Here is a 25,990-nt window from a genome sequence, read left to right on the forward strand (position 1 = left end):
TCTGACTGACAAAAGGAACGTTAGAAGCTACAAAAGGCAAAGTCAATAAAAGCAGCAAAAGCATGGCTCGAGGTAGTTGACAAAAGTGTGAAACATTAAATGCAAAGCTGTACTATTCACGCAAAGCATTAAATGCAACCCAACAATCATCTTCTCTCAATGCCTATATATAGAAGTTCTGATCAGAAGCAGCATAGAGAACACTTGCGCAATATACCAAAACACTGTCAAAATCAAAGCTCACGAACTTCATCTTCAACATCACAAACTCTTGTAATATTTAGTGAGTGTTAAGCTTAGAACTTAAGAGAAATATCACTGTTGTGATTATAGCTTTATAAGAAGAAATCTTACTCTTATAAACATTACTTTACACCTACAGGAAACTCCCGGTCCTTTCTTTCAACCACAACACTAAATCATCGAACCTTAATCAAAGAAATTCATAATCCATTAATCACATGAGAAGAAGCTTCACCGAAAATCCATTCTCTAACCCTTCCTCCCTCATGGCAAACCCTAGATCCAGTTTCTCTCACACCTATGCCAATAGTCACATAGATTTTCCGAGAAAAAGCTTTGATTATGAGCGGGAAAATGTGAAAGATGAAGTGTTGAAACCTGGAAAGATTCGGTTGTCGTCACCAGCTGCTACGTCAAAATTGTCTAAGAATTTCATGTCTCCGACGAACTCTACTTCGTTCAAGGTCGTTGAGTCTCCTAGAAGGAAAATCCTTACCCAGAGAAACGAGACTACTCTTTCATCTAAACACAAAATTCATGTTCGTAAGGTAACTTTTGTTGATCCTTTAGAACAGAAAATGCTTGATGCTTCAATTGATGGAAATGAAATTCCTTTCCCGAGTTTTGAGTCTAATGACATGTGTAATGAGAATTTGTCTCATGTTCAAAATAAGCTCTCAGTTAATGGTGGAAAAGTGTTATCTGGGCCATGCAAAAGGTGGGGTCACACTTGTAACTCCATTAATGGTGGTAGACATATCTATGTCTTTGGTGGTTATGGCAAAGATAACTGCCAAACTACTCAAGTTCATGTCTTTAACACTGTGAATCAGATATGGAGCCAACCTGAAATAAAAGGCTCTCCACCTACTGCTATGGATAGTCAAACTTGCAGTGTTATTGGTCCTAAACTGTTTGTATTTGAGGGTACTGATGGAATTAATCCACTCATGGATTTTCATATTTTAGGCACGTCTTTGCAAACATGGGATTATCCGATTATAAGAGGACAAGGGCCGGAGGCACGTGAGGGTCATAGCGCGACTGTTGTTGGCAAACAACTCTACATTTTTTATGGATGTGGAAAAACTGCTGATAATAACAATGAGATATACTTTAATGATCTTTACATACTGAATACAGAGACGCTTGTTTGGATGCGTCCTACAACTTCCGGCACACCGCCATCTCCTCGTGATAGTCAGACATGCTCATCGTGGAAGAACAAGATTATTGTGATAAGGGGTGAAGATGCGCACAATTATTATTTGTCTGATGTCCAGATCCTTAACACAGATACTCCAATGTGGATGAAGCTGAGTACATCTGGCCAATTGTTACCACCTTGGGCTGGTCATTCCACAGTTTCTTTTGGCAAGAACTTGTTCGTTTTTGGTGGATGTACAGATGCCCAAAATCTATACAATGACCTTTATATGCTTGATATTGATACTGGTAATTTGATAAATGTTACAACTACAACCATTTGTCCTTCTACTAGATTTTCTGTAGTTAGTGACTGTTTAGATCCATTTAAGGGCGGTGTTCTTGTGTTTATCGACGGTTGTAATAAAAGTCTTGAAGCCCTGGATGATATGTATTACCTATATATAGGTATTTATATGGAAAGTGAAGAGAGGCCTGAGAACTTATCTATGAAGAAGCAATTGAAGCTGAAATGCCAAGAAGAACAGAATCTCATTCCTGGCTAAAATCAAGTTATGGTTGAATATAGAGTGGGTTATGATATTGGCCACGTCATGAGTGTGTTGAATTATAACCAGCGAAATAGACCAAATATCCCAGTAAATCAATTGCTGCCTTCTCTTGAAAAGAAATAATCGGAAGCCAAGGTGACTAAAAACATCTCAGAAGGATATATTATTGAAACTATTATTGATGGATTGGAAGATGGTTCACCTTTATTATTCAAAGCAGAGTATTGGATTAAATCAAGTAGTTAAGTGATTCATGAATTTCTGTCTTCTGATGTAATGCACGGAGAAAGCAATCTTTTGACACATTTGATTATTTTCGGTTATAAAGTGTCTCACCAACAGGGGCCTCTTGTTTAGTATGATTTCTGGGTCAGAGATTTATTCATCGATCTCCAAAACGGACTAAAACAGTGTGGATCTATTCAGCTCTTGCAAAACAATTCTTCTATACTCAAGAAAATTGTAGTTCCTTCTGACACCTGTAAGAAAAAATTGGTAAACTATGGTGTTTCCCTACAATATCTTAGACTAGCTGGGGTCTCATTACTTGATGAAGATGGCAGAATGATTTCAATAGAAGATATTATTAAAGGGGATAAAGAAATTACAATTTCTTTGCTCTGGAACATGTTTGTTCGTTTGCAGCTGCCTTTGCTGGTTGGTAAAACAAGCTTAGTTGGGGAAATTTCTAAGATCCGCGGAATTGACCACCCAGACAGAATGAAAATCTATGGTGATATTTTTGTTTTCTACTACTGTTTTATTTATATTAGTGGAGTTTTTCTCTTCATTGTGTGGGATCCAGGAAAGAGTATTACAACCGCAACAATTAGCATCTTAAGTGTATTTTACAACCTTGAGGACAAGGTTGTTTTTGAAGGGGTTGGCAATGATAGACTAAGGATTATGATTAATTAGAAGTAGAGTTTACATTATTGTTATTTAAGTTGTAATGCATTTTTATAATGTTCTTAGGACCTTGAAATATTATTGAGGTGGACTTTAATTAGTTATTGGGCTTTTAGTTACCATCCACTTCTACTACTATATATGTACTCTTTGAGAAAGGGCAAAATGAATCAATGAAATTAAAGTTTATTCTTATCCCTTTTATTTTACTTTAGTGTTCTTCCCCTTTTAGTGTAGAAAACCCTAATTTCATAGTTTTGGTAGGATAACTTCCTATCAAAAACCTTAACTTGATCATCTATACAATTGAAATTGTTTGATAAAAGAAAGGATTGTATACTTCTACCTAAAGCAATAAAAGCAATAAAAATCTCAAATATTTCTTAATGTGTCCAAAACATGCATTATGCCAAATAAATATTATAATGTAATCATAAATGTAGTATATTATAAATTTTACAGACCTTGTTGATGCAAAATGTCAGTCACCTTTATTTAGGAAGTTCAACAATCAAAATCCAAATACATTTTTCTATAAAGAGAAAAAGAACATCACATAATTTTTTTAATCGTTATGCTAAAAGGAGGCCTAGTAAAAAATTAAGAGACAAATAGATCATGTATTCCAACTCCAAAATTATTTATCAATAAGGAACAATTGAACTATAGAGATCATGATGTTCATAGAGAAGGGTTTGACAATCTCAAACCATATACGATTTTTTAATCTCCCACAATACTAGAAAATCAAACCTAGTATCGACCTAGAGTTTTTTTTGCATGTCATGAACTTCTTCAAATTTTTTTTAGTTATGAAATTTTAAAACATCAAACCCAACTCATCTGGTTTAATTTGTATTTTTAAACTAATAACAAAATGGGTATCTGAAGATTGAAATCAAAATTACATATAACTCAATTCATATGAAAAAGGAGCCACATTTTCTTTATTTCGAAAATATAAAAATCAAATGAAAAGTAATAAAGCCAAGAAATTTATTTCTTAATTTCCAAAACAAAGATAGAGTTATCCAATAAAGATTTTGGAGAGAAAAAATCACAGTGAAGTAGGCAGACTTAATGGAGAACAAGAGAAGACAAATGAAGCAGTGGTGAGGATGCGCGATTGTGAGAGCAGAAGAGGGCTTAGAATGGGATCTAGCTTGAGAGAGGGCGAAAATGTTGAAATATTAATTTGATTTGGGTCTAATTTTATTATTTGACTTTTTGGGCATAATTATTTTAGGGTTAGATTATTTTGGTAATGTTTTTAGAAAATTCTTGTGGTGTTTGGAGTGTCTAAATATTTTTTGCTATTGTAATATTTTCTAGAATACTCTTTGGATTTTTAAGGTTGAGAACTCTTTAGAATTAGTGTGTCTAGAATTCTCCTTAGAGTATTATAAATATGGATGTAATCACACATTTTTGAATCATGCAAAAGTACAAAGTTATCTCTTCCATCAAGAATTCTCCTACCTATCAAGTTTCTGTTCAAGCCTCTAATATTACTAAACAATAACACCAAAGACCTTATTTCCAACAAAGTGGTATCAGAGCTTCAAGGTCCTCAAAAGATGGCGAATGGAAGTTTTCCTATCCAAATGTCGAGGCTCACAAAGAACAACTATGATAATTGAAGTATCAAGATGAAGGCGCTACTAGGAGCCCAAGATGTGTGGGATATCGTTGAGAAAGGCCTCAAGGAGCAAGATAAAGCCTCGCTAAGCCAAGGTATTAAAGAGACGTTGAAGGAGTCAAGAGAGAGAGAGAGAGATAAATAGATAGATAGAGAGAGAGAGAGAGAGAGAGAGAGAGAGAAGAAAGCTTTCTTCCTCATTTATCAATCAGTTGATGAAGATACATTTGGGAAGATATCAAACACAACGACGGCCAAAGAAGCACGTGACAAGCTTCAAACTTCCAACAAAGGAGTTGAGCAGATAAAAAATATTTTTCTTCAAAGTTCCAACAAGGATTTAAAGACCATGACTGTTGAGAAACTATGGGTTCCTTACAAGCACACGAAGAAAAAAAATAGAAAAATTAATCAAAAGGAGGCTACGGAGCAACTACTATAACTCAACATAAAGGAAGCAAACTATGTGAATTACGAGAGCCAAAAAGGATAAGGTCGTGGACAAGATCGTGGACGTTGAAGAGGACAAGGGGGAAGAAAAGGCAGTTACAATAACTACTCCAACAACTTTAACAATAGAGAAAGAAATTGGAATCCACAAGCAACAAGAGGTCGTGGAAGAGAGAATTCATGGTCGAGGTACGAAAAATCAAAATCAAGTGCTTCAACTGCAACAAGATTGGTCAATACGTATCCAAATGTATATTCTCGAAGAAGGTTGAAGATAGAGATAAATTTGTAGAAGAAAGAGGCGGAAAAGAAGAAACTTTGTTACTCACGTGCCAAAACCAAGTTGAAGAGTGAAGAAACAAGTGGTACCTTGACAACGGCATAAGCGACCACATGTGCGGCGATCGTAGCATGTTTTTAGAGATCATTAAAGCAGCAACTTGTGATGTCTCATTTGGAGATTTCTTGAATATATCGGTCAAAGACAAAGGTGAAATTCTCACACGCTTGGAGAATGTAGTCATCAATTCATATCTAATGTGTACAATGTGCCTAACATGAAGAATAATATTTTGAGCTTGGGACAATTATTCGAGAAAGGATATGATATCCACTTGAAAGAACGTGGTCTTTTCTTAAGAGATTGTAGACATAACTTGACTACTAAGGTGCCTATATCAAAGAATAGAATGTTCCTCTTAAACATTCAAAATAATGTGGCAAAGTGTCTCAAGGCTTGCTATACCGATTCTTCGTGGCTATGGCATCTACTATTCGGGCACCTCAACTTCGACGGTCAATAAATTTTGAGGAAGAAAAAGATGGTGAGAGGCTTTCCTAGCCTCGACCACCCAACCAACCCGGTGAAGGATGTCTAATTGGGAAGCAATTCCATAAAAGCTTTCCAAAGTAATCAACATCAAGAGCCACATAGCCGCTAGAGCTCATACACACCGATGTCTTTGAACCAATCAAATCCACATCTTTTGGAAAGAGTAAGTACTTTCTACTATTTATTGATGGTTATTATAGAAAAACATGGGTTTATTTCTTGAATGAGAACTCAGAAGTGTTTGAAAACTTTAAGAAGTTTAAAGCCCTTGTGGACAAAGAAAATGCTATTTCCAATAAGGCCCTGAGATTTGATCAAGGAGGAGAGTTCACTTCAAATGAGTTTAACAAATATTGTGAAGACCCATGGAATATGACGCCCATTGACAGTGCCAAGATCGCTGATCGATAAAATAGCAAGTGTACTATTTTGCCTCTGTAGTAATAAAGGGAAAATTCCCCGAATATCGAATCTCAAGGACTGCTTGACGATACAGAGTTTTATCAGAATTTCAATTAAACAAAAGTTCAAAAGGGGTTTTGGTTGGTTTTGCAAATAAAGTAAATATACAGAATAATAGAACGATGAACAGAGATGAGTAGTGTAGCGGGGAAAATCTGATATCGAAGCCATGGGATTGACTCGAATCGATATTTCAGTGAAAGTCGCCACCGCGCTTTATTGTTTCCAAAGGAAAAGGGAAAAGAACGAATAAAACCCAAAGTTGTTTTTTAAAACAAAAAGAAGAGATCTTAGGTACGGGTGTTGTTTATACAAGGGGAAGGTTTTAAGTGTAACACCCTTCTAAACCCCGCGGCAAATTAAATAAATTTATTCAGAGTACATGAAATAAGGGTGCCACAATTCAAAATAAATTAAAAACATCGTTCAGTCATGTCATGCATTCACTGAGGCAATTCTCATTAATTAAAACAATTCATGTCAACACAGCGGAATTAAATCAAACAGATTAAGTTTAACATCTTTCAAACTAATCCTTCAAACATCAAAACATAACTAGAGTTATAAAACATAAACTCTAAACATCGCGTCCCCAGTGTTACAAATATCAGAGCATGACACCTGACGCTAACTAAACAACTGACTCATGAGCTAATCCTCACCGAGTCGAACAACCGCTATCCTCAATCTGAAAATGATCAACAGTAAGGGTGAGTCTCATTCACAATTAAACAATGTTATCAGTTCATAAACGATAGAACATCAACAGTATAATATTCACCCAACATCAACATATATTCAGGCAAGTTTCATCATCATAAACAACCAACACATCATCAATATTTATAACACTGGAAAACATCCAATCATGTTATAAAATCATGCATATGAATGCAACTGACACTATGCATGTGGTACCAACATCATCAAATGGGAATAACCCATGACCGATCCAACATCATCAAGATACGGTCCTGCCAGCACAGATTCCACACAATGGGAATCATGCCCTTCACTGATCCAACACACCCTTATGGATACAGTATCATCAATGAACATGAATGAATGCAAACATACATGAACATACTTATAACATCGTCAAGTCTAATGAGTAACATCTTCAAATACTCATTTCATCATCATCATCATCATCATCAAAGTATGTTTATATATATGCATCATTCAATCACAATAACATCATTAGACATCAAAACAATCACCACATGATCACATTATCAACATTATAATCATTTTATCACAACATTGCCACTTCAATCATATGAACAACATTATCATATCTCGACTCGTCACACAATGCATACAACAATAATACATTCCACAATTATGTACCAAGTACATCAAATCCACACAACAACAACATGAGATTTACATCATCATAATACTACGTCTAACACATCCATCACAATTCAACACATTGAATTATCCACCATTGGTATAACATACATTCATCATGTAACAATCACAACAATACATAGAAATTATCATTTATCAATTCCATGTATCACAATTAGCACATAATACACAATACCCATACATGTTATTCTTAAATAACATTAATCCACGACATACCCAAACACAATTACATATCATTTTCAAACCACATAATAATTAAATTATCTAGTGATAATTAATTTATTTTAATCATAAAGAGCATTTCATTAGCTTCGTAACGCTTCGAACGGCACCCAAAACGGACTTACGGATCAAAAGTTATGAGTTTTATAAAAACAAGTATTTTTCAAAAACGTACAGCGGTAACCGATTACCCAAACACCAGTAATCGGTTACTGAAGTTCAAAACCCCAAATTTGCTGTTTTTACTATGGGTAATCGATTACACCCCTTTCGGTAACCGATTACCTCGTACCTGCAACCCAAAAACCAGTTTTCAGCACCTTGAATTCCCCCAAACAACCCCCAATCGAACCAATACGATTGTATACGAAAAACAGAGAGATTTCACATGAAATATGAGTTATATCATCAACCAAACAACACTTTTAACATCAACAATCACTACCAACAAGTAATCACACAAAGTTCACAAAATTGAACCTAAATACCAAAACCCCAACCTAGAACATATTCTCTATCGAATCAATAGTATACGATTTCAATCCTAATGCCTGCGACCCGATAATAGAGGTTAACCGGAAGAGTCCCCCCTTACCTTAGAGTTTGGGATCCTTGAAGCTCTCTTCCTCTTCTTCTCCTCTGTCGCACTTTCACGTTCTCTGCGTTCTCCCAAATGCACTTGTGTTTCTCTTCTTCCAAAACTCTTGTTTTTTGAAAAACACAAATAGCTTTAGTAAAGGCCTTATTTCTTGCACCCCCTTTCTCACTAACTACAACACTGGCCCATTACTACATATTTCAATTTTATTATTTTAATCACCGCATAATTACATAAATCCAATTAATTAAATTAAAATCCAATTAATTAATAAATATAAAATATGGGGTGTTACATTAAGCACCCCTCATATCTGTGGTACTCCACAGGAACCTTTTTGAAAATCTGTGTCGTGTGTGCTAGAAAAAGGGTTTGTTTTATTTTTAAAATAAGCTCGGCAAGACGTTAAGTCTTGTGCCTACATACCTCCTCGGTGCAATGGAGAAGTCAGAGCTAATGTAGTTCCGCTTAAAAGGGAAAACATTTTTGAAAAAAAAGAATAAACACTTTATTGTCGTCGGAGAGAAATACTCAGCCATTGATCTTGAGCATGAGAACAAACGAGTTCTTTGCTTCGCAAATGAAAGAAGGGCTCCAACTCGAATGAAATCAACGAGTATGCCACTAGCTCTCTCACGCGGAAAAGATCTCATTATATCAATCAATTTCAAAATCGTGGGGTATAACCACTCGTTTCGACAATTAACAGTGTCTAAACTTTTGAAGAAAAAGCCACTAAGGGCAAAAGATATTTTTAAAGAAAAGGTTTTGAAAAGATTGCAAACATAAGAAGGTTTTGTAAAAAGAGAGAAGATTTTGAAAATTTAAGAATGGGAGGAGATGAAGAGGCTATCCTATTGCGTAAAATAAAAGCTAAGGAAAGAAACGGTCTAACCGAAATAAGAAGCCGACACTTGACATTAAGAGTCAAGGTAGATTTCCCATCCTTTGGAATATCAATACTAAACCAACATTATCACTTGGGGATCCAGATGAATTTATTATCTCAGCACCACTTTGCATTAAGCACATTAAAATTCTGACGAAAATCGGGCAGAGTAACGGCTGTTTTCAGGTAAAACCCTTATGCCAATGCCTTGGAATTAACCATCAAGGGCTTTCAAGGAAATACCTGCACATACAAACAGACAACAATCCAATGCCAGACAGACAGAATAACAACAGAGAACAATATCAAAAAGGGTCCAGAGGTACTAAGTCCATGAGTCCGAATCTCCAAAATGCTAGGGATAGTAACCAATAGTCCAAAAGAGAGCCTTAAGTGTTTTTTAGATTTTCGTTATTTATTAGTGTTTTAGCATAACAGTAAAGTATGGTCCAAGTGGACAAAGAGAAAATGGCGGAAACATAAACATATGTCCAAATGGACAAAGAGAAAATAGCAGAATATAAACGTCCAAATGGACAAAGGAAAAATAGCGGAATGTAAATATGATGAAATGATAAAATAAAGCGATAAAGCGAGAAATATAAAGAGCGGTATAATAAAGTGCGGAAATTAAAGTTAGTTGTTAGATGTTAAAGATAACCATCTTGAAACTTGTCAAGTATGTTATCAAAGTTAGTAAGAAAGATCGATGGTGAGTGAAGGATGTTCTCGGATTTAAATTCAATGGAACTTTACCAGAAGCTTGACAAAATCATAGCGACTACACGATAAATTTCCATAAGTCTTAAATCCACAAAGCCCTACTCCTTGCATAACCCAAATTTAAGTATTTTTAAGAAGAAAAAAACCAAGTATTATATAACATGGTCTAACAAAACAAAGTGAAACATTCTGAAATCTAAATCCTAATCATCAAGGTAAATAATATTAAACGCGCTCTTATTAGAACAAAATTGGACCCTTATTTTGGTTTGTATTTAACTTTTTTTAAAAAAATTAAGCGAGTTTGGTGGACCAACATGCCCTTTTACGTCTTTATCTCGCGGGATTTTTTTTGTTTTGTTTTGGAAGAGCACGTAGACGGTCCTAAAATTCTAACACAACTCACAATTTTTTGGTAGGTGAGCGGGTCAGCCTTACGGACCACGACCCATTTTGACACTCCTAATCACATGTAAGCTTCCTAATCAAGATGATGTTATACAATTATTTCAACTATAGAAGAAAGAACATGGACGAGTCTACAGTGACCTAGAAGAGATGGCAAAGAAATTTGATACTTTTGTTACAAATTTAAAGTATATCACAGAGAAAAATGCAAAGAGAGACTCACCTCATAGCTCTCTTCTTGGTTTGACCAACTTTGCTGATTTGAGCTTCAAGGAGTTCAAAGAAACATACATGACCATGAACAGTGATAACATGGATATTGTGAATGATGATGTTGATGAATTAACATTTAGTAAACCACCTCCAAAATTGGACTGGAGGTTGAAAGGAGCTGTCACTCCTGTTAAGGATCAGGGCAGTTGTGGTAAGTTTGCATTATATTACATGCCTCTAATAAAAAATGCTTGAGAATAATTTAATATTGAATTTATTGACTATTTAATAATTATACAAATTTATTTTTTTAGTAAGAGAATAATAAAATATTTGTGTAAGAGTATTTAAAGCCTTTTGAATTTTTTTTTTTTGATAATTAACAATGTATTACCAACAGTTCTAACCATTTTTTTTTAATCAAGATTTCATTACAAGAATCAAAAGTTCAAACAACACGATTACAAAAGACAGGGCATAAGACAAAAACCCCGAAGAAAATTACACACCAAATACACCTTATGAAAAATACAACAAAAAAGCATTGTTAAAATCATAAAAATTATAGTTGGTGCGAGTAATTTTCCCGAAGAAAAACCACCTCCAAATGAGCTTCTTAATGCTCCAAATGATATCGGAAACATTCCAAGGATCATTACGGAAAATAATATCATTCCCAACCTTCCAAATTGACTAACAAATTGCCAACCAAAAAATCCATTCTCTACTAGACTTCACCTTATTGGTTTTGCAATAATTATGTCAACCTATATAACTACTCCAAGTGTCCACAAAATTGTAATCGACGAAACCAACCCACGAAGCAAGTCTTTCCAAACCAAAGAGAAAACACAACAAGTAAATAAATGAAAAATATATATATGATTAACAAAATCATTAATATATTTTGAAATTTGAAAATAATTTTAGGAATGAAATAAAAAAACTCAAAATGATCTTATATTTAAGAACAAATGTAATTTAGTTATTAAATTTTAATTGTAACATTCCTAGCTCCTCTAAAATTTAAGGCAGGATCCATCAGTAACTATATTTCATTTATTTTATTAGGTTGTTGTTGGGCATTCTCAACGGTTGCTGCTATTGAAGGAATAGTTGTAATAAAGACGAAAAAGCTTATCATCCTTTCAGATCAAGAGCTTCTAGATTGTGAACCGTATGGAAATTGTTTGAGAGGAAATGTAAACAAAGCATTCATTTGGGTAGAAGGAAACAAAGGGATTGCAACACAGGATCGTTATCCTTATACAGCTAACAAGGGTCTTTGCAAAAACTCCACAGTTCTTAATTTCTAACAATTTTACTATTTTATATATATATATATATATATATATATATATATATATATATATATATATATATATATATATATATATTGTTTTTCTGTTTACTTTTTTTAATTATTATATAGCGTCCATCACACATTAAAAACTATTAATATTTCATTTTGTATATTTTAGTTTAAGCATTGTAATAATTTTTGTCACCTACTTTTTTTATGAAATGTAGATTCCAAATAGTGCAACTAGTCGCATTAAATCACATCATCTCGTGAATAGATCGGAGAACGGTTTATTGTGTTCAGTTGCGAAGCAACCTCTGAATGTTGGTATTTATGCAGAGACACGAGAATTTCAACATTACACCGATGCAAGTAGTTATATAAAAAGTAAATTTCTTATTCATGTCATTTTGTTTACACCCATTTAACACCTACTTTAATATTGAAGGTGTAGTTATTTTATCTTTATGTTGTTTTACTGTGAGAGAACAATTGGGTGATTAATGGATGATTGGATTATATCTTTGTTAATGAAGAACATATTTATCTTATGGCAGGGAGTATTTAGAGGTCAAGAGTGCCCGTTGGATTCAATGGATGTAACTCACTCTTTGGTAATAGTCGGTTATGATTCTGTAGACAATGACAAATATTGGATTGTGAAGAATTCAGTTGGCACAAAATATGGAAAGAATGGTCATATGTTTATCAAAAGGGAGACCGGTAAAAAATATGGAGTGTGTGCAATCAATGCATGGGCTATAGAAATAGTCAAAAATAAATGAGCATATTAGAATTAAGTTTATTAATTTCTCTTTATCTCTCTTCAAAAAAGTATTTAGAGAACTAAGGATCTAAATATGAAAAATAATTTAAAGCAAAATTTATGGTTTTGTGAGTCTAGAGTTTTTTATGTGGTTATTCTTGAAATTATTTTTAAAATATGAATTCTCCTCGTCATGGTTGTTATTATTTTGTAATAGTAGTCATGATAATAATGTAGTTGTATTTTGTATATCCTAAAATAATTTTGCAAATAATTTTTTTTATCACTTTTTGTTCTACTATGGAACTGGTTAGTGATAGTAGATCATGAGTTTGCAAATTGTTGCGATTATTCACGACTTCCAATACGGTGGAGAAGAAGCTAACCTGTAAGGTTAGTCCTCCAACGCTTAAGTCAATAGACGAGTGAAAACGTAGAATTTTAATAGAAATGATTTTGATATTTAAAGAGCGGCGTGTTTTTTTCTTTAAATAGGGGAGATGGTTGGTAAGTGCATGTGTGTGGGATGCGGTCAACTACTTGATAGATCATATTAGAGATTGAAATGATATCCTCATGATGGATACTCTATGATGCCGAGGGAAAAAAAGTATGTTTACTCTAAATGCGATAGCTGTTTATTTTGCTATTGGGCTTCACTTATTGGTGGTTTGTTACCAAACCAGTTCATCCAATCACAATATGCCACTTCATTTTCTTCACTTTCTTGCTAAATAAAATTGGTAAACTTTAACATTTTTCTACTACATATTATAATATGATTACATTATAAGATTAAGAGAGGTTTTATAATCTACTATATATTATTTGGCACAATGCATGTTTTGGACAATCATTTAGAAATGTTTTGGATTTTTATTGCTTAAGGAAGAAGTATACAATCCTTTCTTTTATCAAACAATTTCAATACTATAGATGATCAAGTTTAATATTTTATAAGGTACAATTTCAAATCACATCTAAGGAAGAAGTATACAATCCTTACTTAAATTTGTTTACTGTGGTAAAAAATCTAGAAAGGTAACAACATTTTCATGTAATTTCAATTTTTTATGCATCCATTTGCTATGATATGCATATTGTTGCTTTTTAAAGATTTTTATATAACCCTTCCAATTTTCCATAATTAAAGTCTCTTGGTACCCTAATAAAACACCTAATTATGTTTGTGATGTGAACCTTATATGTTACTACATTAACTTCCCTTCATTTAGACATGTTATTGGTGTTTGTGGTATAGCCTCGTAGTAGGTTGAGAGTAATTATGAATTGAAAAATCAAAAATAGGAATTTTGGTTTAATGATTTAAATGAATAGGAGAAATATGTGGATTTGAGGTAGTTATATGTTTTTAAGGTATAGGTTTATGTGGTGGCTGATTGTCATACCCCAAAATTTGCCCAATATATTTATCCATATTTCAGTCCATCTGACTTTCAAATGCTCAAAGATATACAAGAAGGAAGCGTGCAGTCTCTCTCCTAAACAACAACCCTCAAACTAGGGTTTTGATCTTCTCAAAGTATAATCAAATTCTAATACCTCAAGTGGACTACATGGTCTCTCATATACTTCAAAGTGCCCTCATGCCAAGTTTCAAGCCCTGATTCAATAGATTGCTCAGTCAACTGCTCAAACAGTCAACAGTCGACTAATTTGACTTAAAAGTCAACTAGGGTCAAAGTACAGTCAGAATTCCTGATTTTTGGTCAACATCCTTATTTTGAAGTATCATTCATCATTTGATCAAGGATTGATCATGATCATCAAAAGTCCAAGTTTCTAAATTAGGGTTTTCATAGGAGAAAGTCGACTAAACTTTGACCAGCCATAACTTTCACATGGAACATCAAAAATTTCCCATCCAAAGCTCATTTTGAAGGAAATTGAATTCTCTACAACTTTGTCTCTCACATGCCAAGGCTAAAAATGCACCATTTGAGAGATATAAGCCAATAAATTACAGGTCCTTCTTGAAGATCGCAAAAAAGCAGTTTTTTGTCAGGAGGAATATCATCAAGATAAAATCTCCAAATGAAAAATATGTTCCAAAGTGGCTTGTAGAAGACATCTTGGGCTTTCTAAAAAGTCCTAGAACATCTCCATACCATAAAAAATGAGAGTTATGGCTTGCACAAGTTGGGCAATTTTGAGAAAATACATGAAGTGCAAAGTGAAGAATTTTGAGTTTTTGAACCCATGGGCCAAAGTTTGGGCTTTAAATATATTATTGAAGTAGATAAGAGCCCACCACGCCATATTTTTCTTATTAAAATTATTTATTTATTTTATTTTGAATTATATTCATTTTAATTCAAAATTTGATGGAGAAATAATGATAAATATGAAAGATATAATATTGGCTAATTTGTCAATCAAATATGGGGCAAATATTGATTTAAAAAACCACGTGAGATTGATTGGGAAAGATTGCAACAAATTAAGAAAGATTGAATCAAGTTTACATATTATTTTCAATCAAATATTTTATTGGATCATCGGCTTCTTTTGGTTCTTTGTTTGACCTAATTCCCTTGCATTATATATATATGTAACACATTAGGATCAAGAGGACACGAAAAAGGAGAAGGAAAATAGGGTTTCCAAAGTCACAAAAATCAAAGAAAGGTGAAAACTTCATATCACGAACTCAAGCAAGTTTCAGACCAAACAAATCGTCCTATTCCATACCTAAGGTAACAAAAGGTAGGTTTGAATCAATATCCATATAAAAACACACCTGAAACACGTATGGTGCATTCATCATATTCTCATACATTCTTGATTCTCGTATCTCATCATTTAAAGCATTATAATCCGAGCTAACAATTTCTTTGAGTTCCTAGTATGTTTTACGGAAGGTTTCAATTGATGGTTGAAAGCTTTAACGTGTGAAACGTTATTTGCCATTACTAGGGCAAGAAACTTCCCCTTCACCGTGTTCATACTTGCAGCTGTTTTTAGACCAAACAAAATCCAGATTCGTACTCATGAGAAGCTTTTAAGCATATCTGGGCCATTGATTTGCTTGTTGTGTTCGTTATTGTGCAGGTTCATATTTACAGCAATTGCTACCAATAATTCGTAGCAAATCCATAGCAAAGAGGAAGCAATTTCGTAGCAATTTATTTGGATTTGGTGGCAACGAAGAAGACAAACAGAAGCCACACGCGTGTCGTGGTGCTGTTTGTCAGTCAGCGCGCTGACCTTCCAATACATGCGTGGCATCTTCTGTTTGGAGGGTCAATGAGATTCGCTTCTCTCTCCCTTCCCCATTGGTCTCCAAGTGAAGCAGCGGGCCCAGGTTATGACTGCCTTTGAATTTTTCCATTAGCCACATGTTTTGTTATTTATGGTATTTCAAGCATATTACTATCGATTAACGCTGCGCAGTACAACTGGCTGAGAGAAACGCCATCATCCTCATAGACCTGGGTTCAATCCCCAGGTTACGCATGTTATTTTTTTTAGTTTATTTGATTTCAGATCCAATGCATGTGGGCTACGAGAGCTCACCGTATACCCTCATATTCCGGCCATGGGATCCCTATACGAACAGATCAGAAGGGCCAGAGGTGATGATCCACGGTGTACCATCAAGGATTCCAACACGCTAGATCTGAGCTAAGTGCTCTTCCAATTTATTTTTATTTTTATTTATTTTATTACATGAGTTTCTTTTAAATTATTTTCTTTTTATTTTATCTTCTTTTTCTTTCTTTTATTTTCTTTTATTAAACTTATGTTATTTAAACAAATTATTTTTATAATAATAATCATTTATTTTATTTAATCGAAAACTCGACTTTTCCACAATTTTATCAATAATTATTTTAAAGACAATAAAAAATTATTATTTTGTATATACTTTTTAATCAATTAATTTTTTTTAGGTTTGTTAACCTCGATCCATTTATAAACCTTAATAGCCTTAGGTTTATTGGTAGGTGTTATCCACTAACACATTTTTAAGCTTTGTAAATCTTTTAGGTCACAATAAGTTTTCTTAAATAACCCTTTAGGGTTTGCAAACTTTTTAGGGTTTAAATCAGTGAATGCACTAACACTTCTCTTCTTTGTGTTCGACTTTTCAGGGTTAATCAAATATCCTCGACCACGCGCCTTACCTGACCAAAAAGCTAAGTTTTTTACTTTCCTTGTTTAGATAACATTTTTATTTTTCTTTGCCTCTTTAAGTCAATGAATTCCTCCTACACTTACCACATTATTTTTGTTAATTCTCAGATGATCAAAGTCAATCAAGGGTTCGAGGAAGATCAAGGCTCAAGGTCAAGATGATAAAACTAATTATTGATTCCTCTTATTCTTCTGCTTTAATTCCCCCCTTCCCCGCAGGTGTTTATTGTAATAGCGTAGGAATTTATTTTCTGCCTTTAAATTCTGTAATATTAATTGTTGTGGTTAGTAAATTAGGGAGTGCAAGATCATCAATCAAACGTTAGATCACTAACAATATAAGATTAAATATTCGAACTGAACCACGTGATTGTTGCACCCACACACCTTTAGGGTAATTCCTCTTGTTGCCTTTGTTGCCTGTTGCCTTAAAGATTCTGTTGCCTCTAAGTGTACTAAATAGTCAAGTCCCTCGATTCCGAGGATACCTAAAGCAATGTTGCCTTCAAAGTTATTGAAACTCCCCCGAGGTTGCCTTATGAAAATGATTTGTCCCTATTGCTAAGGTATCCTCGCATGATGCCTAAAACAGATTAATGACTATTATATCCTTCCCTTAGACTACCTGCCCTCTTTATGGCAAGGGAAAGTCTTATGGCGAACGATTACTCGATGACCCTTTCAACATCCAATTGAAAGACTTCCTACCCTCTTATGGTATGGATAGATCCTTTCACCTGAAAAGCTAAAAGAACGTTTTTTCAAACTTAGGGTAGTTGCTATTAATTGCTTGCTCTATTTCTAATTCAAATTCAAATTAAAACTCTTTTTCCACTAATTTTCAAATACTTTTCAAAAGACTACGCTTATTTACAAGCTAAAGTTCTTCTTCAAAGGTTTCCTATTCACACCTCCTTTTCAAACATTTCAAACAATACAAAAGCGAGCTAAGCAATTAAGAGCCCATGGATAACCATGGATACAAAGGGTGCCTTACACCTTCCCTTTGTATAACTTACCCCCCGAACTCAAATCTTTTCAAAAGGTCTTTTTCTGTTCTTTTAGCCTTTCGATAATTGGATAAAATAAAAGTCGGTGGCGACTCTTGCTATCCGCACATTTTCAAATAAAGTTAGTTCACCGTATTACAGAATTGGCGACTCTGCTGGGGATGCTTTCGAATAAAAGAGGGGTTACCTTAGAGCTAGGATCACTTTAAATTTGTTTGACTTATTTTCTTTATCTTTAAAGGTTGTTTTGGGAATTCTGCTGTGTGAAAGATCCTACACCCGGATCTAGTGTACCTTAGGTATGTGGCATTAGACCAGGGAGGTTGTACGACATGTATCGTTATGGTTGAACTGGTGGCCACCGTTAGTGCGATGCTTTGGTTTGTCCTAATGGCCCTTGAATATGATCGAGGAGACATTTGGCTACCGCATGGTGTCATAAGCACTAATTCGCCCTTAAAACCCTAGTTGAACTTGACTTCGGCCTATAGGAAGTAGCGAGATAGCTGGCTTTGGATTCCTGACTGAAGCCGGTTGATACTCGATGCTACACTCATTGAGATTGGACTCTAGGGATGCTTTTGGCTTACCGATCGAGTGCCATGTTGAGACAATGCCCGCGAGAAAGATCAGGGATATGAGCACCATAGAACCCGGTTACTATTCTAGGACAGGTTGAACCAACTTAACTTCAGTGGGGAGGGTACTTACCTACGAACTTCACGCAAGCCTTTAAACTTAAGGACACTTGTGTGACTTGTCTGTGCTTGCTACTAACCCTTTGGTTTTCTTGCAGGTTTTTCTTGTGGGGCTCACTTGTCCTTATTACCTTACGTTTTGTCTGATGCATTTCATTCGCATGACATCATGACATCATGACATCATAACATAGCATGATTGACTAACCCTTTCAAGGATCTTAGGGATTTAGGGCGCACAATTTCAGGTGCTCTTATCAAGGACTGAACTCTTATCTAGGGGCAAGAGGATTTACTTTCCTCTAGCCTTATGCTTTCAAATTGAGAAGTACAGGTATTCCGAATCAGAGGCTATGACCCACTGGATATGGTGAGCTTGATTCCCATGGAAGAATCTTCAAAAATCAGAATTCTTCAAATGAAGAGGCGACAAATCATTTTCCAATGTAGCTAACTAAATTTCCTAAAGATCCTTGAAAATATTGCATCTGCATTCACAACATTGCATCACAGGTTTCCACAACAGGTTTCTCACCTCCTCGCTGTTTATTTCAGCATCATGAACCTCGAGCAATCAGTCAAAAATCTTCAGGCTCGGAACAACTAGTTCCAAGAAATGATCCTTAACTTGGCCAGGGGGCAAGAAGAATTGAAGGCACTTCTGATCGAGAAGGAGAAGAATCAACATAAGCATCAAGGTGGTAAAGATAATCGGAAATCCAAACCTAAGCGAGCATTTATTCCGTGGCACATGCCGTTGTCTCGAGTTTTGCAACAACTGCTCAATCAAAACCTGATAACTCTATTGCCTCCATATTCATTTCCTACCGATCCCACTCCTGGGTACAAGTACCATGCAAGATGTGCTTATCATTCAAATAGTCCAGGTCATGATACAGAGTATTGTTGGCAATTGAAGCGCAAGATTCAAGACCTCATTGATGACAAGATCATTGACTTTAACTCACTTGAGAAGCCTTACATGGCTAACGATGTGTACAATCTGAAAGGTCGTAATGAACGCAACCAATCTGTGGGGGCAGTTCTAATCTCCACACCGGCGCCACAACAAAGTCGTCTAAACAAGCAGAGCACGCCTAAGCGTCAGTTCACAAAGATCAATATGTCACTAGCTCAGGTGCTGCAACATCTGTTGATGGAAAACTTGATTACTATAAGGGATCCTCCCGCGAAACCCAACACTTCCGCTCCTAGCTATAAGCCCGATGCAAGGTGCGCATATCATTCCAATAGTCCTGGACATGACACCAATAATTGTTGGTCGTTAAAGAACAAGATACAAAATATGATTGATGCTGGTGAAATTGAGTTCAACTCTCCCAAGACTCTTATGGTGATCACCACTCCCATGCCTAATCATGACAAGACTGATTGATGTCTAGACGGACGAACTTTTGGATCATTAGTTTTACTTTCATTTTTGTAAATTCTATTCTGTTTGTTTAAACATTCGACTTATGATAGACATTATCTGTTTTAATAATCATCATTAGTGCATTGCATATGTTTGTATTGAATAAATTATTTCGCTATCACTCATTTTAAATTGTGTCTTTACTTTGCATATGTTTTGTGATATTCAACTCCTGCTAAGTTGTAAGCCTTTTGAGGGAGGATGACGAAAATGATACCATAACCTCATACAATATGCTTTCAAACAGACTATGCTGACGATGTACAGGCATTGTTTCAATTCCTAAACAGTAGAGATATAAGGATGGTAATCCCTCGTCAACCCCTTTGAGCCTAAGGCGTAGGAGTTTTCTTTCACGTGTAAATTAAAATCCTTTAATCATAACCTGGGGCAGGGTAGTTACTCAGTTAACTCAATTATCTTAGCTGTAGTCTACACGTATAATGATGGGTTCCCGCAATCATTAAGTCAGGCAGTCAATATCCACCAAAAAGAAAAAAGCTGCTAAATCAAAACCTATGAAGGAGATTTATCGGAAAAAAAAAGTCGAAACATCCCGCTGACTGTAATCACAAAATAAGCAGTTCAGGCAAAAGTTAGGGATAACAAAAATCAAAGTCCAAAAAAGAGGTCACTACAAATCCTCGACCAAAGCAAGAAGAATTACAAAGAAGGATGATTGACTGTCCAGATGAACTTCTGATGCTTCAACCACCATCAAATATCAATATTAATACTTCAAGCTTTGCTAAAGCTGAAACGCAAAATTAACTGAGCATAAGATCGAAGAACATCATGAAGATTGGGATGGGTACAAATAAACTTTGAGCCTTTATCCTTTGTTTCTTAAACCGTGAACCAAGCCACGTTACAACCCTTGAAAGTCCTAACTGAAGCATGGTTAGTTCGAAAGCATACTGTCACCAAAAGGTATCCCGACTCCTTAAGGTTTACTACAAATGCTGAGTTGATATTTCGTTTTACAAAACATCACGTTTTTACAAATTTCACGCTTTTACATCTCTAGTTTAAATGTTTTTTTAAAAAAAAAAACTCAAGACAGACATATGCATTGCATCTTATGAATTTATTATTAAACATATTCTGCTACATAATTTCAAATGTTAGCATCAGAAAGAATCTGCACAGGGTACGACTAATGATCAAAAGTCATCCCGACAGATGAAACTATTCCAGCAGCAATATCTCTTATAACCAACTCAGTTGACTAGAAGTCAATGAATACAAGGGGCATGACATGCTTTATCCAAATCAATCTAGGGCAATCAGGTCAAGATTCCAAGAATCTCTCAAGATCCCAATCAACACGAGGCGTGTATCCAAGTGGGTCTGAAGCCACTTCCCAATTGACATGGGGCATTGTCCTAAGTCTATGATTACTGGGGGCATGTCATCCATAATACACATCTCATGAAGTCCTCGCGAGGCGAATCTCTTCAAATTCCCCAAATAGCTGGGGTAAAGCTATGCAAGGCATGTCCAACACTTCGTTTTCTAATCAATACAAATCCAAGAATGATAGTTACCATAATACTGGGGGCACGTTCCAGACATCCATGCCGTCCCATAGAGCCGGTTACATAGGACCATATCCCTACATAGCATTCCTTAAGAAGTTATCTTCAAACGATCTCTTCCTAACAAAGACTTGGTTCCCCAACGGATTATTTACCTCCGCCACTGCCGGTTCTCCGACATAATCTTCTTCTCTAGCACGGTTTATTCAAACTAACTATTTCCATTAAAGTTGCCGCTCAGAAATCTGGTCGGATAGTATACTCATCTCTCTTGTCCCCAGGATACGTCAGGATCAGATCACTCAAGTCAATCTCATCCCCAAGCGAAGATCAAAAATCCCCAGCTGGATGTCATGAACAAAAGACAGGAATTCTCTTGTCATTATCTCCAACAATACACAGAGATTCATTTTCTCAACCAGCAGCTGTTATACAAAAATTATCAACATACTCCGACTATATAATCCATTCCTGCATCATTCATAAATACATGCATAACATATAGTACTCTCGTTTATTTCGAGAATCTCAATACATGCATCATGATATTGCATAAAACTAATCTTTCCTTTTCAGGTCACTTCATAATCAAAAGAATATTATCATCCAAGTACGGTGCAAATACAATCGTATCAACGGTTTGATCTCAACACTCAAGACAAATACAACTCTGACACTTAACTCCGGGTCTTTCTTCAAAGATAATTCAGAAGCAATCAAAGAACTTCATATCCTTTCTAGGAGCCTTTCTAGGTCGGTCTTGTTTAAGGCATATCACAACCTTTCTAGGTAGTCTTTTCTAAGACATTTATCCTCCTTTCTAGGAACCTTTCTAGGTAATCTTTTCTAAGATGTTTCATATCCTTTCTAGGAACCTTTCTAGGTAGTCTTTTCTAAGACATCTATCATCCTTTCTAGGAACCTTTCTAGGTAATCTTTTCTAAGATGTATCATCCTTTCTAGGAACCTTTCTAGGTAATCTTTTCTAAGATGAATCATAGCCTTTCTAGGTAGTCTTGTTTAAGACATATCATATCCTTTCTAGGAGCTTTTCTAGGTAAGTCGTGTTTAAGGCGTATCATATCCTTTCCAGGGGCCTTTCTATGAGAGTCTTGTTCAAGACGTATCTCAGCCTTTTTAGGTAATTTCCCTTATAACATTTATCCAAATCCTTTCTAAGACATCTCTTGCCCTTTTAGGGAGTTTTTTAGTTAGTCTTCTCTAAGACATTTCTTCCCGAGCTTTGCTAAAAGCCTAATCTCCTTTAAATCAGTAATCATAGTTTTCTTTAGGTCAGTAATCTACCCTTTTCAGGAACCTCTCCAGGTAGTCTTCTTTAAGACATTACTTCATCTCTCCTTCAGATACAATCAATGCATATGACCCAGTCTAAAAAGCATATGCTTTAGACAGACAATTCTTCAAACATCTGATGGTATCTTCAAGCCCATCTCCGACAAACGCCTATCAATACTTCAAGCTCGGACATAGTCTAACGTACGACTTTTTCGGACTTTCGTATCTATCCAGATCAGATGGCATCTTTAAGCCCATCTCATACATCTTTTCCAACACTTGGACGACATCTTTAAGCCCGTATCCGGCAAAATTCCCTACTTCAGCTCGGGCAAATTCCTGGGTATTCTAGTGTTCAATCCTCTTCTACCTTCAGATTCCGACAAGCACACAAGCCAATCTACATCCTCAGGTATAAGAAAATTGAACAGGGGCAGCTGTCATACCCCAAAATTTGCCCAATATATTTATCCATATTTCAGTCCATCTGACTTTCAAATGCTCAAAGATATACAAGAAGGAAGCGTGCAGTCTCTCTCCTAAACAACAACCCTCAAACTAGGGTTTTGATCTTCTCTAAGTATAATCAAATTCTGATACCTCAAGTGGACTTCATGGTCTCTCATATGCTTCAAAGTGCCCTCATTCCAAGTTTCAAGCCCTGATTCAAAAGTTTGCTCAGTCAACTGCTCAAACAGTCAACAGTCGACTAATTTGACTTAAAAGTCAACTAGGGTCAAAGTACAGTCAGAATTCCTGATTTTTGGTCAACATCCTTATTTTGAAGTATCATTCATCATTTGATCAAGGATTGATCATGATCATCAAAAGTCCAAGTTTCTAAATTAGGGTTTTCATAGGAGAAAGTCGACTAAACTTTGACCAGCCATAACTTTCACATGGAACATCAGAAATTTCCCATCCAAAGCTCATTTTGAAGGAAATTGAATTCTCTACAACTTTGTCACTCACATGCCAAGGCTAAAAATGCACCATTTGAGAGATATAAGCCAATAAATTACAGGTCCTTCTTGAAGATCGCAAAAAAGCAGTTTTTTGTCAGGAGGAATATCATCAAGATAAAATCTCCAAATGAAAAATATGTTCCAAAGTGGCTTGTAGAAGACATCTTGGGCTTTCCAAAAAGTCCTAGAACATCTCCATACCATAAAAAATGAGAGAGTTATGGCTTGCACAAGTTGGGCAATTTTGAGAAAATACATGAAGTGCAAAGTGAAGAATTTTGAGTTTTTGAACCCATGGGCCAAAGTTTGGGCTTTAAATATATTATTGAAGTAAATAAGAGCCCACCACGCCATATTTTTCTTATTAAAATTATTTATTTATTTTATTTTGAATTATATTCATTTTAATTCAAAATTTGATGGAGAAATAATGATAAATATGAAAGATATAATATTGGCTAATTTGTCAATCAAATATGGGGCAAATATTGATTTAAAAAACCACGTGAGATTGATTGGGAAAGATTGCAACAAATTAAGAAAGATTGAATCAAGTTTACATATTATTTTCAATCAAATATTTTATTGGATCATGGGCTTCTTTTGGTTCTTTGTTTGACCTAATTCCCTTGCATTATATATATGTAACACATTAGGATCAAGAGGACACGAAAAAGGAGAAGGAAAATAGGGTTTCCAAAGTCACAAAAATCAAAGAAAGGTGAAAACTTCATATCACGAACTCAAGCAAGTTTCAGACCAAACAAATCGTCCTATTCCATACCTAAGGTCACAAAAGGTAGGTTTGAATTAATATCCATATAAAAACACACCTGAAACACGTATGGTGCATTCATCATATTCTCATACATTCTTGATTCTCGTATCTCATCATTTAAAGCATTATAATCCGAGCTAACAATTTCTTTGAGTTCCTAGTATGTTTTACGGAAGGTTTCAATTGATGGTTGAAAGCTTTAACGTGTGAAACGTTATTTGCCATTACTAGGGCAAGAAACTTCCCCTTCACCGTGTTCATACTTGCAGCTGTTTTTAGACCAAACGAAATCCAGATTCGTACTCAGGAGAAGCTTTTAAGCGTATCTGGGCCATTGGTTTGCTTGTTGTGTTCGTTATTGTGCAGGTTCATATTTACAGCAATTGCTACCAATAATTTATAGCAAATCCATAGCAAAGAGGAAGCAATTTCGTAGCAATTTATTTGGATTTGGTGGCAACGAAGAAGACAAACAGAAGCCACACGCGTGGCGTGGTGCTGTTCTTCAGTCAGCGCGCTGACCTTCCAATACACGCGTGGCATCTTCTGTTTGGAGGGTCAATGAGATTCGCTTCTCTCTCCCTTCCCCATTGGTCTCCAAGTGAAGCAGCTGGCCCATGTTATGACTGCCTTTGAATTTTTCCATTAGCCACATGTTTTGTTATTTATGGTATTTCATGCATATTACTATCGATTAACGCTGCGCGGTACAACTGGCTGAGAGAAACGCCATCATCCTCATAGACCTGGGTTCAATCCCCAGGTTACGCATGTTATTTTTTTTAGTTTATTTGATTTTAGATCCGGTGCATGTGGGCTACGAGAGCTCACCGTATACCCTCATATTCCGGCCATGGGATCCCTATACGAACAGATCAGAAGGGCCAGAGGTGATGATCCACGGTGTACCATCAAGGACTCCAACACGCTAGATCTGAGCTAAGTGCTCTTCCAATTTATTTTTATTTTTATTTATTTTATTACATGAGTTTCTTTTAAATTATTTTCTTTTTATTTTATCTTCTTTTTCTTTCATTTATTTTTTTTATTAAACTTATGTTATTTAAACAAATTATTTTTATAATAATAATTATTTATTTTATTTAATCGAAAACTCGACTTTTCCACAATTTTCTCAATAATTATTTTAAAGACAATAAAAAATTATTATTTTGTATATACTTTTTAATCAATTAATTTTTTTTAGGTTTGTTAACCTCGATCCATTCATAAACCTTAATAGCCTTAGGTTTATTGGTAGGTGTTATCCACTAACGCATTTTTAAGCTTTGTAAACCTTTTAGGTCACAATAAGTTTTCTTAAATAACCCTTTAGGGTTTGCAAACTTTTTAGGGTTTAAAT

General features: G+C 35.2%; 2 pseudogenes; both read left to right on the top strand.

The window, feature by feature from the left end:
* The first annotated feature begins 461 nt into the window (after positions 1–461).
* Positions 462–2,879, top strand: LOC131638888 (uncharacterized; annotated as a pseudogene).
* A 2,473-nt stretch (positions 2,880–5,352) lies between these two features.
* On the top strand, positions 5,353–12,768 carry LOC131638889 (ervatamin-B-like; annotated as a pseudogene).
* Positions 12,769–25,990: the final 13,222 nt, after the last annotated feature.

This window comes from Vicia villosa, unplaced genomic scaffold, assembly GCF_029867415.1.
Source record: "Vicia villosa cultivar HV-30 ecotype Madison, WI unplaced genomic scaffold, Vvil1.0 ctg.002467F_1_1, whole genome shotgun sequence".
NCBI lineage: Eukaryota > Viridiplantae > Streptophyta > Magnoliopsida > Fabales > Fabaceae > Vicia > Vicia villosa.